Source organism: Leptopilina heterotoma, unplaced genomic scaffold (assembly GCF_015476425.1).
Source record: "Leptopilina heterotoma isolate Lh14 unplaced genomic scaffold, ASM1547642v1 Lhet_281, whole genome shotgun sequence".
NCBI lineage: Eukaryota > Metazoa > Arthropoda > Insecta > Hymenoptera > Figitidae > Leptopilina > Leptopilina heterotoma.
In genome coordinates, this window is record NW_025110988.1 from 1116154 (window position 1) to 1132212 (window position 16059).

The following is a 16059-nucleotide window of genomic DNA, read 5'->3' on the forward strand; positions in this document are numbered from 1 at the left end:
TTCTTACACATTCAAGTGAATATATTTTACTTTAGAGTACATTTTTTTCATTCAGAAAAACATTTCTTTACTTTTTAGTAAATATTTTCTACTTTCCAGTAAATGTTGCTTATATTTTCAAGTGAATACATATATTTTACTTTTAAGTAAATTTTTTTATCTTTCAGGTAAACATAAACTAAAAGTACAAAAAAAGAAATTTTGTTTACTTTCAAATTAATATTTTTTACTTTTAAGTAGGTATATTTTTTTACTTTCAAGTAAATATTTCTACTTCTTAGGAAACAATTTTTACTTTCAAGTAAATATTTTCTACTTTAAGTGAATATTTTCTTCATTTAAGTAAATTATTTCCCTTTTGAGTAAATATGTTTATTTTTTATTAAATATTTTCTACTCTCTAGTAAATGTTTCTTATACTTTCAAGTGAATATATTTTACTTTTAAGTAAATTTTTTTCTTTCAGATAAACATTCTTTACTTTTAAGTAAATTGTTTTACTTCCAGATAAATTTTGTATTTTATAAATATTTTTACTTTCAAGTGAATATATTTTACTTTGAAGTAAATTTTTTTCTTTCAGATAAACAATTTTTAATTTTAAGTAAACTGTTTTACTTCCAGATAAATTTTATATTTTGTAAATATTTTCAGTAAATATTTTTACTTTCAAGTGAATATATTATACTTTTTGGTAAACATTTTTACTTTTAAGTTAATATTTTCTACTTTTTAGTTAACAATTTTTACTTTCAAGTAAATAGTTTTTACTTTTTAGTAAATGTTTTTTATACTTTTGTAAACAATTTTTACTTTCAAGTAAATATTTTCTACTTTTTAGTAAATGTTTTTTATACTTTCATGTGAATATATCGTACTTTTAAGTAAATTTTTGTACTTTTAGATAAATTTTGTCTTTTGGAAATATTATTACTTTCAAGTAATTAAATTCTACTTTTGAGTAAATATTTTTATTTTTAGAAAATATTCTAAATAAAAGTACTAAAAGTCCTTAATTTTACGTAATTATTTTACTTTCAAGTGAATATTTTTTACATTTAAGTAAATATTTTTATACTTTTTATTAAATATTTCTTATTATTATTTTCCTCTCCTAACCGAAGTAAATATTTCTGAATTTTCGATTAAATATTCTCACGTTTGAATTAAGTATTTTCTACTCAGATGTAATCATTTTTATTTTTTTAAATGAATATTTTTACTTAAAAGTAAATATTTTTTACTTGAATTAAGGTATTATTAAAATTCAGTTTGTATTGTATTGAGAAATAAAAGCATTCTAATGTATGGATTTTTACCTCGATTCTAATTCAGTAAATGAAAATACTTTTACAAGTAACTTATCGCAAATTTTATCTTGAATTAAAAAAAAATGCTGTGTGGAAAAAGACTTTATCAATATTTTCCATTTACTTTAAAAAAATTTCAAAACATTATACAATGATGGTAAGAACTGATAAAATTTATCGTAGTTTGAAGGTCATTTTTATGTCCCTTTTGTATGCAAACTATAAAATTTTTTCAGTTCCTCAACGAAGTCTCATAGAAAAAGTGTCTTAAAAATAGTTTTTAAAAATTCCGTCCTTCTCTTAAAGCAAATATTAAAAAATCAAGGTACGTTTTACATTTTTGAGAAAAATTCTTTTTTTGCAAAAAAATACTTTTCGGTTCAATTTCTTTGTTACTCTCTAAATCTAAATTAGTCAAAATTTTTTCTAATTTAAAACTAGTTTTTAATTTAATTAAAGTCAATAAGTAAAATTAGCCGAATTTTCATCGAATTTCAATTATTAAAAATTTCTACTAATTATTACTTTAATATTATTAATAATTATTAAAAATTACTATAAAAGTAAAATTTTCCTTTGATAAATTTTTTCATTAACGTTCAAGTACCAAATTTTAATAAACAAACAAATTTTTTTTTTATTAAAAAAATTCTGTTGGCGGTATTGAATCTTTACCTACGAATACTTGTAAAAATTCCAACAAGCGAAAGAATAAAATTGTAAATATTTATTTTTAGGGAACTGTCTTATTAAAATGAACATTAAAAAAATCCTATAAAAATGGGAATCAAATTTCTAGTATGGATCCTTAATTTATGCATTGTACTAAATTGTATCAACGGTCAAATATGGTTAGACAATTTTATCCAAAGTCTTCAAAATGATCGAAAAGAACATGAACTGCTACTGCTTTCGGATCGAACCCAAATATACAAATCATTAATGACAGAAATAATAATTAACAAATTTTCAAAACACATAAATCTTCAGCAAATCAGTTAAGAGGTTACTAATTCCCAATTGGCTCAAAATTTAACAAAAATGTCTGAATTTACCGATCCACGTACAACAATGATGGTCGTTATTTTGTCCCCAGGCAATAAAAATTTACACGAAATTATTACATTTCTGGGTGAAATTTCTGACGCAAAGCAAAGATCAAGATTTTTATTAATCAGTATCCAGCGACAGGAAAAATCAACTGTGAAAAATCTACTACGTTTCATGTGGTCGAAAAAAATTCTCAACGCCACACTCGTTGAAATCAATTCGAAAATTGAATCAAATCATTTTTGGAGTAACTCACAACAGATGGTGAAATCAAACAAAATGGTAATTGTCCACCATTATAATCCGTTTAGAAAACTTTACACAAGTTTGAATTTTTCGAGAGAAGTAATTTTGTTTCCACAAAAGGATCTCAATTTAAATCAGTACATTTTGAATGTCGGTGTTTTGAGATCGGCACCATTTATTATGTTTGACGAAAATAACAATGGTACTGCAACTAATACCAGAGGGGTAATTATAGATATGTTAGAATTTATATCAAGAGCTATGAATTTCAAAATTACTTGGAAGACATCATTTCCAGTGAGTATGTTCGGTCGACTAAATTGCAAAAAGGAGAAGAGTACAGGTCTGATGAAAATGCTATTATTCAGCGAACTGAATTTTATCTCCATTGAAACGACATACTCTCGACAATGTCCAAAACAAATGATGGAATGGACCAAAGGTGGGAGAAGCATGATCAACATTGGTATTCTAGTTCGGACAAATTCTGAGAAATCACATTTAGTTCTGATGTACGGTCAAATAATCAGAACCTGCGTCATCAGTATTTTTCTCCTACTACTTTGGGAATTATTCCTCATCATCTCGGCTAAAAGGGAAAATTTTCATCTGATACAATTCTTATCCATTGTTTTCGGTATGTCAACTTCGATTGATCCCCGAAAATCGGTAGAGCGAATACTTTTTGTATCACTTCTCCTAGCTTCCTTCGTCTATTCAAGTGACTTCTTTACAATGTTGACGAATCTCAGTCTCAAGGAGTATGACTGACGGGAAATAAATAGTATCCAAGATGTTGCAGCATCGAATTTACGGGCAATAACAAACAAAGGATATTTTCTCAAATTGGAAGTCTTTAATTCGGGATATTTGAGAAATTTGGGGAAAAAATCACTGTCTATGAAGGAGAGGACGAAAGATGTTTTCAACAGGTTTTCACCAAGAAAAATTTGGTTTGTATTCATAAGACTGAGTATTTGCAATCGAGATTACGGAAGGCAATGGCACAATGTGGACAGGTTAATGCAAAATTGATAAATGAACGTATTGCGTCAAATCCATTGTCAACTTTTCTTGAACCAGCGTCACCGTTTCTTGTTCTCTTCGAGAATTGTAAGCTGATTATGACTGTATCTGGACTTTATGATAAGTTAATGGAGAAATATATATTCTCAGTTGCTGAGCACGAAGGAAGTGAAAATGAAAAATGTCAAATTGATAGAAATGAAGATTTGAAAAGTTGGTAAATTTTCGGTCTCATTTCAATTAGGTATTTTGTTTCGTTTATTAATATTTGATTGAAATTGTTTACCATCGTTTTGGAAAATAAATTATTTATTTAAATAAATTAAAATAAATTTTCAGTTGTTAATAGAGATGATGGAAAGGAAAACGAATCCAGAATAGATCTGGATATTTGGAGTAAAAAAATTTATTTAAAACGAAATGAAAAATTGTGACAAAGCTATTTTAGAAAATAAATATTTACTTCGAACAAAATAAGTTTTATTGTAAAAATCAAAAAAGGCAATTCTAATTTGATTAGTTTCGAAAAAATGTAACAAAACAGTGTGTAATGGTAAACGAAAATAAATAATAAAACAAAAAAAATGCAAGATTTTATTACTAAAAAATTCCCTGTATTTAAAATAGAAGTATTTGTTTCTTAAAAAGAGAAATTTCTTGGTTTGAGCAACAATTTGCAGGTAATAATATGCATAGTATTTGGGGATATTATTCGCCCTCGCCTCAAGAGCGGGTAATGGGTCGTATGTATGCGCTCGAGAATGTTTTAGACATTTTGTTCCCTCGAAATGTAACAGCATAAGCTGGCCAAACAGTCGAAGCTGGTCCTGCGGACAGCTCAGTAACTTCCTGATGGTACGAATTGGCCTTCTCACATTCCACACAACCTTGTCGTGAGAATCCACATGTTTCCACATTCTTTGTCACATTAGTTTCACATTACACGAAAAGGGTTTGACGTTAAAACACCAAATTTTTAATTAAATCATCCTCTCTCTTTCACTATTTTTCTTTCTTTTTCTCTTTTGTTTAGAATTTGCTTGTTTTACTATTTTTGTTATTTCAATTAAATTTTTCTATCTCTACTTTACTGATTCGCATCGTTTTATGATTTTCGATAACTGAACTTTAACACTTTAACTTTCTAACACCAAAAAAGCAAATAAATTTTGATGAAAGAATTTGAATATAACTTCTATTACTTCCTAACAAGCTTTTCAATTAAATCGATAAGGGGAAGACAGTAAATGTAAATATAAACTTACTACTATTTGATAAATTCTTAAATATAAGAATTCCAGACAGGTGCTTCTGCTGAATATGAGACTTAGTCACTATATCAACAACTTAAGCGACAAAAAATGAAAACTGCTTAGCAATTGAATAAATAAACCTAACTGACCTGTTAAAGTATTCTTCAAGTGCCTTCTAAATAACATAACATATTCAAAATAATATAACTTTTCCTAAAACGATAAATTTATAAATAATAAACTAGGAAAGAATATTTCCATTTTGGTTTGATACTCAGTCAGTTTTTGTCAGTCGTAGTGAGTAGTTATCAAAAATGAAGTTTAGTGGAATATATGCTGTTATTTGTATTTTGTGGAAGGAAATTATTGCAGAACGTTCAACAATTAGTCTAGAGAAACCTACAAGAACAGATTACTTTGATGGATTTGTAAATTATCTGAAAAACGAATCTAAATTGTATCGGGTTGTGTTTATTCTTGAGGATCAATTCGGAAATACAGATCCAATGCTGAAATCGCTAATGAAAGAAGTCAGTCAAAATTTTCCATCTTTCAGCAGCAACTATAATAAAACTTATACTTGGCGTAAAAGGTAAAATAGATTTAATAAAAAATTCTCTATTTAATTTTAATTTAAGTTGCGAAAAAAGTTAAGGTAAATAAAAATTAAAAATTTTATCTTTTGCAGAATAAGTAAAGAAAACAATAATGGTCAAATGCATTATAGAAGTTCGACTTTATTTGTCTTCCAAGCAAGCAATAATAGAACAATCAGTTCAATTACAAATGACCTTAACGAAATAAATTCTAAAGCAATATTTGCATTACCGAGATGTTTAATTATGAATTCTTTTAATTCAACTCATGAGTATCTTAACAATACTTTGCATTCATTTTGGAAATTGAAATATTTGGACGTTACAATTATGACTTACAATATAAAACACCAAGAGACACCTTTTTTAAGTCATATAAATCCATATACAAACACGTTCACTGCTCTGGAGATAACTTCTAAAACTCAATGGTTTCCGGAGAAAGTAAACGATCTCAAAGGACATGAACTGGACTTCCATTTCAGTTCTTATAGTAATGATAATAATCCTGAGCAAAACAAGTGGTTAGAGAAAAGAACTACCGAAATTTTTGCTCGAGCAATGAATTCTAAACTTACACGAAAAGATACAGTTAATGATTTAGCAGATTTTTATAGCATGTCAGAAAGTATAATAACAGAGTTTACTACTGATATTTATTTACGAATTCATAAATTTGATTTCATTAAAGCTGTAATTCCAACAACGGAAAAGACTACAAAAAATAAAGTTTTTTCCCCGGAACTTTTATTCATGATAATGGGAACAATTTGTACGATCGTCATCATTCTACTCACAGCTTACTTTTTGAAATTTAATAGAACTGCATGGCAACCTCTACAGATCAGTCAAATTATAATTGGAATGCCCGCAAATCGAGAACCAAATAATTGGTTAGAAAGAATTGTATTCGGTTCATTATTGATTACATGCATTGTTTACACAAGCTTCTTCTATTCAGCAATTTTGGACATTCGTCTACAGCCGTTACCTGAAATTACGACTTTGGAAGAATTAGCTGATTCGTCTTTGATACCGTGGATAGATTGGGTTGTTAATTTTCAAATAGTTATATCTAATACAAATCCTTACCTTAAAAAGCTGTCAGATAAATGTGAATTTTTCGATAGCCGCTATACATTGAACGGGATGCGCTGTTTAGAATACTTAGCAAGTTATAAAAATATAAGCTGCTTTCTTGCTGATCCTGAAAATAAAATTAATGAATATTTACTATCAAAAAGAAAAGAGTTAAATGTTAAAATATTACCAGAAAATGTTGGTTATTATATTTTTCAATGGACAACGCGTAAAAATCCGCCTTTCTCAGATTTTTACAATAAAATAATTTTAAGAGCCACAGATTTTGGGTTGTTTGATAAAGTCTATTCTTTAAATAACGTACTGCCTACAAAAACTTCACTGCCTGAAGAGATTAAACAGGATAAACTGTTTTACATAATATCGTATGTATTAGGCTTTGGATACTCTATTTCAATAATAAGTTTTTTATTTGAATTATTTACACGAATTTTTAGTAAGAGAGTATTCAACTTATATATGAGATTCAGATTAGGAAATTAACGTGATAAATTGTTTGTAATATCAATATAACCTCTTTCTATACTTTCCACAATCATCAAAAAAATTTGCAGCAAGAAATAATATGTCCTACTGATGTAAGCTAGAAAGGTAGTTTTCTTGAAAGTTTGTAATGTAAGCGCCCTGCAATCTGACTGGTTAAACTTGCTGCAAGTTTCCAGAAAGCTTTCTGCGAAAGTTGAATAATAAATTAAACATAATTTAATATTTTTAAGAAAGAGGAGTTACTTTCAAATACATGTTGAACACGGGTAATAAACTATTGCACACCAGTAGGTTTGTTAGAATTTAAATACGCATTGTGTTAAGACGTTTAAACTCACCAGGCAATACTCCAGTAAGATTACACTGCAAACTTGTAACCATTGTAAATAAACAAAAAATAAAACTATATTAAAACATATAATTATGTTGCCTTATTAATTGTCTGCCTTTAATCCCTGATGAGATTAGTGTTATTTGCTGTTGGTTAAAAAATAAACTACCATTAATTTTTAAAAAATAAAATAAAATTGTAATAAAGCGAATGTTAGCAACATTTTCATTTATGGGCTGTCCATAAATTACGTAAGACATTTTTTGGGTAAATTTGACCCCCCCTCCTCCCTCGTAAGATATTTTACATACATTAGCGCCATTTTTCCTATTGTGCGTAAGATCTTGCTGACCCCCCCTCCCCCCTAAATGTCTTACGTAATTTATGGACGGCCCCTTACGCAAAAAAAGAAAACTTTCTAACACCAAAAAAGCAAATAAATTTTCGTACTAGGAACTTAATTAGAACTCCCATTACTTCAATAAAAGCTATTCAATTTTATCGATGAGGGGAAATAGTTACAGTAGTAACAAATAAATTTAGTTTTTTAAAATTTTTATTTTATAAACGTAAAATAATATTACTAAATTACATGTAAATAGAAATCTACCAATGTTTGTTGTACTCTTAAATTTATATATAATTTCCAAATCAGTATTTACTTTAAACTTAGGTCGTTATAGCAACAATTTTATCAACAAAAAAATAAAAGCTACTTAGCTATTGAATAAATAAATGTTAATGATGTGTTAAAATATTCTTCACACCCCATCAAAAATAAATAAACTTTCCTTAAACGATGAATTTATTAATATTTAACTAGAAATAATTATTTCAATTTTGACTTGATACTCAGCAGTCATGTTTTGTTAGTCATAGTCAGTGGTTGTCAAAAATGAAGTTTAGTGGAATTTGTACTGTTATTTGTATTTTGTGGAAGGAAATTCTTGCAGAACGTCCAACAATTAGTCTAGACAAACCTGCATCAACAGATTACTTCGATGGATTTGTAAATTATATGAAAAACGAATCTAAACTGTATCGGGTTGTGTTTATTCTTGAAGATCAATTAGAAAATACAGATTCAATGCTGAATTCGCTAATAAAAGAAGTCAGTCACCATTTTCCATCTTTTAGCAGCAACTATAATATTACCACTTGGCGAGAAAGGTATACCAGATAAGTTAAAAAATATTTAGTTTATCCTGAGAAATAAGTTTTAAATTAAAAATACTAATTCTGAAAGAAAAAAACGAATTTTTTTTTGCTTCTAACATCACAAGATCAAATAAATGTTTACAATTTTTCAAAGTAAATTTTTCCTATTTCCTTTTTAGAATCAATAAAGATAACTTTGAAGGTCGCCTGAATTTTAGAAGATCAACTTTATTTGTTTTTCAAGCCAACAATAATAATTCAATGAATTCAATTGAAAAACACCTTAATAGTACAAACTTGATGACAGAAGCGGATTTACCGAGATGCTTAATTATGAATTCTTTTAACTCAACTCATGAGTATATTAACAGTACTTTATATTCTTTATGGAAATTGAGATATTTGGACATTACAATCATGACATACAATACAACACACGATGTGTCACCATTTTTAAGTCATATAAATCCATTTACAAAAACCTTTACTGCTCAAGAGATAACATCTAAAATTCAATGGTTTCCAGATAAAGTAGACGATCTAAAGGGACAAAAATTAGACTTCCTATTTGATGCGTTCATTAATTATGGCAATCTAGAGCTACAACGATGGATGGAAAAAAGAACAACAGAAGTTTTTGCTCAAGCGATGAATTCGAAACTTACACAAAAACGTGTAAAGGCTTTTGATACAACATTGAGGTCACTATCGCAGTTTACATCCACAAGCATTGATTATACTTATATTTTACGAATTCAAAAAATTGATATAATTAAAGCTGTAATTTCGAGAACGGAAAAAAGGACAAAAGATTTACATTTTTCATCGGAACTTTTACACATGATAATGGCAACAATTTGTATGATTGTCATCATACTGCTCACAGTTTTCTTTTTGAATTTTAATAGGACCAATTGGCAAACTTTAAACATCAGTCAAATTATAATTGGAATGCCAGCAAATCAAGAACCAAGTAACTGGATAGAAAGAATTGTATTCGGTTCTTTATTAATTGCATGTATTGTTTACACAGGTTTTTTTTATTCAGTAATTTTGGACATTAGTCTACAGCCTGTTCCTGAAATTTCAACTTTAGAAGAATTAGCTGATTCGTCTTTAATACCGCGAATGGATTCTGACACTTATAGACAAATAAAGCAATATGCAACCGCTCCTTACTTTAAAAAGTTATTAGCTAAAGCAGAATTTTTCAAACTTAATGATCAGTTCAAGGGGAAACGTTGTTTAGAATACTTGGCAATGCATAAAAATATAAGTTGCATTCTCCCTGATGCTGAAAGTTTTGTTAATGCATATTTACCATCAAAAGTAGAAGAGTTAAATGTTAAAATATTGCCTGAAATAGTTGGCTACCATTTTTCCTTCTGGGGAACAATTAAAAATCCACCTTTCTCAGATTTTTACAATAAAATAATTCCAAGAGCCACAGAGTTCGGGTTGTTTGATAAAGTCTATTCTGTAAATAACGTACTGCCTGGAAAAACTTCACCGCCAGAAGAGATTAAAAAGGAAAAACTGTTTTACATAATATCTTATGTATTAGGCTTTGGATACTCTGTTGCAATAATCAGCTTTTTAATTGAGTTATTCACAACAATTTTTAGTAACATATTTTTTAATTTGTATACGAGATTCAGATTTGGAAATTAAAGAGATACATTGTAACATCAATTAGTATCAAAACTTTTCTAGAGACACAAAATTAACTACATTTTGTCGAAAGTTTAATTATCGAGAGATGACTGTAATTAAAAATGACTAATCATTAAATATTGTAAATAAATTATACTATCACAAAATAATAAGAAATAATTTAAAGCGTTCAATGTTGATTTTACCCAATGGATTTTAGACGATTTTACATTGAAGTGAACAAAGCTGATGAATATTAAACTAACCTTAAATAAAGATTTTCTTTATACAATGTGTATTTGTAATTAATAACTAATATGGACATTTTTATTGTTTTTAAATTACTTGAAAGATTTCTCTAATTTCTGAAGGAAATACAAAAAGTCTTGTCTTGTATCATCAAAGAGGGAAAAGAACAGGGGAGGGGAATGTGCTTGTTGGAAGTATGAGGTTCATCCTGAGGGAAACGCATTATTAATGACGCAGGAGAAGGGAGAGATCTGTCCTTCTTACTTGCGAGAGGAGCATCAGCCCTAGATTCATGCTCGTTTCCTAATGACGATTAATTCAATGTCTTCGTTATATAAATGTTTCTATCTCGCTCACAGGATACAACAGGTTTAACGTTCTTCCGTTTAACAGCACGTGAACTTTCTCTCAACCCTCATTTACTGATTTTCAACTAGGAATACGAGTTTTCTGCCTTGATCATTAATCAAACTTGTCTGTGAATATATATGACACGTATACATATAAATATATTTGTAATTATAGTACATACACTTATATATATTTATAAGTATATGTAATTATATATGTGTGTTTGTATGTATCGTTCGAATAGTAATGACGCACCCCAATTTTTGACAGCCTTGGGGGTATTAACCCACATTACTCACATACTAACACCGCAGGGTTGCACTGGTCACGAAAATCACTATTCTCCAGATGTTGATTTGACAAGGCTTCTTTGTTGAAAACTATAGAATAATTCGAAAAAAATAATCATCCAACACAAAAGAGTCTCACAAATAATATTATAATAATCTTGCGACATGTGGATCATTGCTTTGTTTGTGTAATCACATTTTCTGGTTAATCTTATTTTCTCAAGAGATTGTCTGATTTTTGTCAGACGTTACATAAAAAAAACTAACTAACTAACGGAATAATAATAAAGACTTCTGATTTATTAATAATCAACGTAAAAGTCTCGAAGGTTTAATGTGATTATTCTCATCGTTCCATTAATGTTTTTGGTAAAAGACAGATAAGGGTGAATGTTACAAGTAGAGAGAAGAGGTATCCTTCCAGTTCACGTTTTCCTGCTTAGGGGATTGGCTAAAATCCACTGGCGTTAATAGCGTTTAGTTGACCCATGTCCAAGTGTCAATGCAGGTTGAGCCAGATGAGAGAATTGGATCAAAGTCCAAAGAGAGAGAGAGGGAGTCTCATCGTTGCGTTGGTTTAAGTAATGATCCAACTCCTAATGAGGACGGTATCGCTGATCAAGATAAAGGACGGAAATAACTACTGATGATCCCTCCTTAATTCCTATAGTCCAACTTTTGTTATGACTTTTATTGTCATTTAATGGACAATAAATTTTCCAATTGACGCTAGTAAGTCAAACAATATTTATCGATATACTAAAAAAATCAAGTAGAGTTCAAATAGAGTAGAAAACAGCAAATTCAAATATTTTAAATATTCAGACAAGAAAATTTTTTAATTCTCTAAATTTAAATTAGTAGGGAGTTACTACTAAAATGACAAAAAGTCGTCTACTAAATATTTATACTAAATACTTTACAGTCTAATAAATATTTACAGGGCTCGAACCAGTGAAAGTATTTAAAAATACAGACTTTACGGACCAAAAATGAAAAATTATGGACCATTTACGGACCAATTACTGACAAAAATTTAGCCAGTCCGAGTAAAATAAGAAAACATTTTACTTAAAACTAAATCTTCTTTAAATCGATTATTTTTAATAATTTTCGAAAAAGTTCTTTGACAATTTTCAAAATCTATTTATTTACAATATTCAGTTTTACGAATTTCAATTATTTCAAATTATTAAATTATTAAATATACATTATAAAATAAAAACTTCAAATAATATAAAAAAATTCAATTAAACTTTTTCAAAAAAATTAATTTCAGAATTCAATTATTTCTAAAAATTCACGCTATGTTGCTTTTAATATTCAATTATTATCTAAAATTTTAACTGAAATTAATTTTTATTAGAAATCTCTACTACACTTAAATTATTTGAATACAAAAAAATAATTTATTGAATAATTAAATGTTTTTTAAAATTGAATTCTTATACGTATAATTTTGTCAACAAATTTTTAAATAAATGAATTCTTTCGACGAATTTTATAAAATTTTTAAGAATAATTAGAAATTTCGAGAAATTTGATGAAAATTGTATTAAAAATAATTAAATATCTGCGAAGAGTTTCATTTATTTGTAAAAATAATTGAATTCCTGTAAAAATGTTATTATTCATGAAAATAATTGAATTATTACGAATAAATTTATAAAAAATTTGTAAATAATTTAATTCTTGTGAAATTTTTATTATTTATGAAAATAATTAAATTTATTTTAAATAATTGAATTCTAGTAGAAAATTTTATTAAATTAGTAGATATTGAAAATCATTGAATTGTGGAAAATTTTTGAAAATAGTTAAAATTTTGCCAATTCTTAAAATTAAATCTTTTCTAAGTTCAATTATTTGTAAAAATTTATCCTAAAATGCTCTGAATATTCAATTATTATGAAAATTTTAACTAAAATTTATTTTTCAATACATTTTTATTTGAAAATTCAACTAGAATTCTATTATTTAAATACAAAAATAAATAATTTATTGAATAATTGAATGTTTCTTAAAATTGAATTTTTATAAAGAATTTTATTAACAAATTTTTAAGTAATTGAATTCTTTCGACCAATTTTAATAAAATTTTTAGATTAGTTATATTTTTCGAGAAATTCGATTAAAATTGTATTAAAAATAATTGAAATTCTGCAATTATTTTTATTATTTGTGAAAATAATTGAATTTTTGCAGTAATTTGTAACTTTTACAAAATTGAATTCTTTTTTTTTCGTGTTTTTACTAAACATCTTCTATAAATTTATTATTTTAAATAATTTTTGAAAAAGTTCTTTAAGAATTTTTAAATTCATTTGTTTACAATTCAACTTTACAAAAATTTAATTATTCGTAAATTCTTTAATTTTAAATATATATTAAAAACTAAAAACTTTAAAACTTTGAAACTTTCATTTCAAAAAGTATTCGCAATTAAAGTATCTCAAAAAAAATTAATTCCACAGAATTATTAGTTAAAAATATGAAAAATTTTAATTCTCAAAGATTTTAGTCTGAAACTTTTTCAAAATTCAATTATTTCTCAAAATTTACGCTCTAATGCTTTTAAAATTCAATTTTAATTTCAAATTTTAACTAAAATTCATTTTTAAATCAATGTTTATGAAAAAATTCTACTAGAATTCAATTATTTAAATACAAAAATAACAATTTATTGAATAATTGCATGTTTCCTAAAATTGAATTCTCATAAAAAATTTTATCTATAAATTTTTAAATAACTTAATTCTTTAGACGACTTTTAATACAATTTTTAAGAGTTTTTTTTGAGGAATTATAGATTAAAATTGTATTAAAAATAATTGAAATTCTGCAATGAGTTTTATTGTTTATGAAAATAATTAAATTCCTAAAAAGAATTTTATTATTTACGAAAATAATTGAATGGTTGCGAAGAAATTTATAAAAAAGAATTTATAAATAATGAAATTCCTGTGAAATTTTTATTATTTTTTGAAAATAATATTAAAGGTTTGTGTAGAATTTTATTAAATTTTTTTTTAAATAATTGAATTATTCTTTTAGAAAATTTTTTAAAAGTAGTAGATATTGAAAATCATTGAATTGAGAAAAATTTTTGAAAATAATTTAATTTCGGAGAAGAATTTAATTATTTTTAAAAATAATTGAAATTTTGATGAAAATTTTTAAAACTTTCTGAACATAATTGAATTTTTGCAAAGAATTTCATTACTTTTGAAAATAATTAAATTTCTGCAATCATTTCTAACTTTTTCAAAATTTCCAAAATTATATCGTACAATTTACGAATTTTTCGTCCTTTTTCATTTAAATTACGGACTTAACGGACTTTTTTTTCAAAAAAACGGACTTTTCGGACTTCAAGCAAAGTTACGGACTTTTACAGGATTTACGGACCTCGTTCGAGCCCTGTATTTAGTATTTAATGAAACTTATACAGAGATCGACAAATGTCGAAAGCTCTAATCTTGATTTATACATTGGCATTTATCTGATAATGGACCAAAGTTGTGACAAACTCATCAACAAGTACCATCATCATGACGATATCGTTTTCCTTTCTTCTAAAGAGCAATTTGGATACTTTTATCCCATTATTCTTTTTCCAATTCCCCCTTCATTCGAAATAACTTTTGGTTCAATTCACATTTACGGGAATGTCTGAAATTCGGTAAATATCAAAATGATAAGATCGTCTCTCAACGCTATCAGCACTAATTTTCTTTGTATGTATGTTGTACATACGGTATTGAGTTTGTGAATAAAGTCCATTTTGCCTCAAGCTAAAGACTGTTTATTGTTACGAGAGTTTGGGCCTAGCCAGATGGGGTAATATTCAAACACATTATCGTGCATCTTTCTCTCTCTCTCTCTCTCTCTCTCTCTCTCTCCTTCTTTCCTCTTAGCACGAACAATTTGCGATATTTACGAAGGAATATTATCACTTGAGATCTAACCGCAATATTGTCCTCTCGGTTGTGTAATAAAATTTCGACTTGAATTTGTCTCTGAATTTGTAAAATGAATAATATTATCGTCAGGAGTGTGTGTTTTGATGTTGATAAAATTTTGAAGATTCGAATGTAGACGCTGATATTTTTGTTACTGCTTTTAAATCTAAATTATTAAACTCTTGTGCTGATAAAAATATCTATATTTTTGTTGTAGTAACCAAATTATAGTTGACTGAAATAATAAATATTTAGTTATCCAAACCAAACATTTGGTTACACTGTCAAATTATTAGATCCAACAAATTTGTGTTCCCAACCAAAATTTGGTAATTCAGGGTTGCCACAAAAATTTAATTTCGTTTTTTCCTGACTTTTCCCTCATTTCCAGACAAAATTTTAACTTTTTTTTCCTGACTCTAAAAATAAACAGTTTTATTAAAAATAATTATTTAATCATTATTATTACCACATAGGAATTAAGATTTTCAAAAATTTCAAATTAAAATATTTTTGCTTACAATTCAATTTTACGAAGTTTCAATTATTCGGAAATTCTTCAATTAAATAGTACAAAATAACACATAATTTAAAAAAAAAAGTTCAATATAAATTTAAAAAAAAAATGTTAGTTAAAAGTATAAAAAATTCAGATTTCCAAAGAATTAAATTTGAAACTTATTCAAAATTTAATTATTTATAAAATTTCAGGCTATAATACTTTTAATATTTAATTATTATCTAGAATTTTAACTGAAATTCATTTTAAAATAAATTTTTATTAGAAAATTCTATGAGAATTCAATTATTTAAATAGAAAAATAAATAATTGATTGAATAATTGAATGTTTCTTAAAATTTAATTCTAAAAAGAATTTTATTAACAAATTTTTGAAGGTTTGAATTCTTTCTACCAATTTTATTTATTTATTTATTTATTTATTCAATCTTACACGGGTTCAAACGATCCCTTTTGTACAGAAGTACTAACATTGTG